Source organism: Mixophyes fleayi, chromosome 10 (genome assembly GCF_038048845.1).
Source record: "Mixophyes fleayi isolate aMixFle1 chromosome 10, aMixFle1.hap1, whole genome shotgun sequence".
Lineage (NCBI taxonomy): Eukaryota > Metazoa > Chordata > Amphibia > Anura > Limnodynastidae > Mixophyes > Mixophyes fleayi.
Genome location: NC_134411.1, coordinates 29,026,271 through 29,028,770, shown reverse-complemented (window position 1 = coordinate 29,028,770; position 2,500 = coordinate 29,026,271). Strand labels below are relative to the sequence as shown.

General features: G+C 65.3%; 1 protein-coding gene across 1 annotated transcript in view; it reads left to right on the top strand.

Annotated features, from left to right (window-relative positions):
* TPCN2 (two pore segment channel 2) overlaps positions 1-2,500 on the top strand; it is a 38,421-nt gene that overhangs the window by 9,846 nt on the left and 26,075 nt on the right. The window lies entirely within an intron of this gene.

Below are 2,500 nucleotides of genomic sequence, written 5' to 3'. Positions count from 1 at the left end.
CTCTCGCGCTCTCTTGCTCTCTCTCGCTCTCGCTCTCGCTCTTGCTCTCTCTCGCGCTCTCTCGCTCTCTCTCGCTCTCTCGCTCTCTCGCTCTCTCGCTCTCTCGCTCTCGCTCTCTCGCTCTCGCGCTCTCAGCGCTCTCTCGCTCTCTCTCTCTCGCGCTCTCTCTCTCTCGCGCTCGCTCGCTCTCTCGCGCTCTCGCGCTCGCTCTCGCGCTCGCTCTCGCGCTCGCTCTCGCGCTCGCTCTCGCGCCTCCGCTCTCGCGCTCGCTCTCCGCGCTCGCTCTCGCGCTCGCTCTCGCGCTCTCCTCGCGCTCTCTCGCGCTCTCTCGCGCTCTCTTCGCGCTCTCTCGCGCTCTCTCGCGCTCTCTCGCGCTCTCTCGCGCTCTCTCGCGCTCTCTCGCGCTCTCTCGCGCTCTCTCTCTCGCTCTCTCTCTCGCTCTCTCTCTCGCGCTCTCTCTCGCGCTCGCTCTCTCTCGCGCTCTCGCGCTCTCTCTCGCGCTCTCGCGCTCTCTCTCGCGCTCTCGCGCTCTCTCTCGCGCTCTCGCGCTCTCTCTCGCGCTCTCGCGCTCTCTCTCGCGCTCTCGCGCTCTCTCTCGCGCTCTCGCGCTCTCTCTCGCGCTCTCTTGCTCTCGCTCTCTCGCTCTCTCGCTCTCGCTCTCTCGCTCTCTCGCTCTCTCGCTCTCTCGCTCTCTCGCGCTCTCGCTCTCGCGCTCGCTCTCGCTCTCGCTCTCTCTCGCGCTCGCTCTCTCTCGCGCTCTCTCTCGCGCTCCTCGCGCTCTCTTGCTCTCTCTCGCTCTCGCTCTCGCTCTTGCTCTCTCTCTCGCGCTCTCTCGCTCTCTCGCTCTCTCGCTCTCTCGCTCTCTCGCTCTCTCGCTCTCTCGCTCTCTCGCTCTCGCGCTCTCGCGCTCCTCGCGCTCTCTCTCTCTCGCGCTCTCTCTCTCTCGCGCTCTCTCTCTCTCGCGCTCTCGCGCTCTCGCGCTCTCGCGCTCTCGCGCTCTCGCGCTCATCGCGCTCTCGCGCTCTCGCGCTCTCTCTCTCTCGCGCTCTCTCTCTCTCGCGCTCTCTCTCTCTCGCGCTCTCGCGCTCTCGCGCTCTCGCGCTCTCTCTCTCTCTCGCGCTCTCTCTCTCTCTCGCGCTCTCTCTCTCTCTCGCGCTCTCGCGCTCTTCGCGCTCTCGCGCTCTCGCGCTCTCGCGCTCTCGCGCTCTCGCTCTCGCTCTCGCTCTCTCGCTCTCGCTCTCGCTCTCTCGCTCTCTCGCTCTCTCGCTCTCTCGCTCTCTCGCTCTCTCGCTCTCGCTCTCGCTCTCTCGCTCTCGCTCTCGCTCTCGCTCTCGCTCTCGCTCGCGCTCTCGCGCTCTCTCGCTCTCTCTCTCGCTCTCTCTCTCGCTCTCTCTCTCGCTCTCTCTCTCGCTCTCTCTCTCGCGCTCTCTCTCGCGCTCTCTCTCGCGCTCTCTCTCGCTCTCTCTCTCGCTCTCTCTCTCGCTCTCTCTCTCGCGCTCTCTCTCGCTCTCGCTCTCTCTCTCGCGCTCTCTCTCGCTCTCTCTCTCGCGCTCTCTCTCGCTCTCGCTCTCTCGCTCTCGCTCTCTCTCTCGCGCTCTCTCTCGCTCTCTCTCCTCGCGCTCTCTCTCGCTCTCGCTCTCTCGCTCTCGCGCTCTCTCTCGCTCTCTCTCTCGCGCTCTCTCTCTCTTTCTCTCTCGCGCTCTCGCGCTCTCTTGCTCTCTCTCGCTCTCTCGCTCTCTCGCTCTCTCGCTCTCTCTCTCTCTCTCTCTCGCGCTCTCGCGCGCTCTCGCGCTCTCGCGCGCTCTCGCGCTCTCGCGCTCTTCAGCGCTTCTCTCGCTCTCTCGCGCTCTCTCGCGCTCTCGCCGCTCTCTCGCTCTCTCGCGCGCTCTCGCGCTCTCTTGCTCTCTCTCTCGCGCGCTCTCACGCTCTCTCGCTCTCTCGCTCTCGCGCTCTCGCGCTCTCTTGCTCTCTCGCTCTCGCGCTCTCTTGCTCTCGCTCTCTCGCGCTCTCGCGCTCTCTTGCTCTCTCGCTCTCGCGCTCTCTTGCTCTCTCTCGCTCTCGCTCTCTCTCTCGCGCTCTCTCTCGCTCTCGCTCTCTCTCTCGCGCTCTCTCTCTCTTTCTCTCTCGCGCTCTCGCGCTCTCTTGCTCTCTCTCGCGCTCTCGCGCTCTCTTGCTCTCTCTCGCGCTCTCGCGCTCTCTTGCTCTCTCTCGCGCTCTCGCTCTTGCTCTCTCTCGCTCTCGCGCTCTCTTGCTCTCTCTCTCTCTTGCTCTCTCTCTCTCGCGCTCTCTTGCTCTCGCTCTCTCGCTCTCTCGCTCTCTCGCGCTCTCGCGCTCTCAGCGCTCTCTTGCTCTCGCGCTCTCGCGCTCTCTCTCTCTCGCGCTCTCTTGCTCTCGCTCTCTCGCGCTCTCGCGCTCTCTTGCTCTCTCTCTCTCGCGCTCTCTTGCTCTCTCTCGCTCTCGCTCTCTCTCTCTTGCTCTCTTCTCGCTCTCGCTCTCTCTA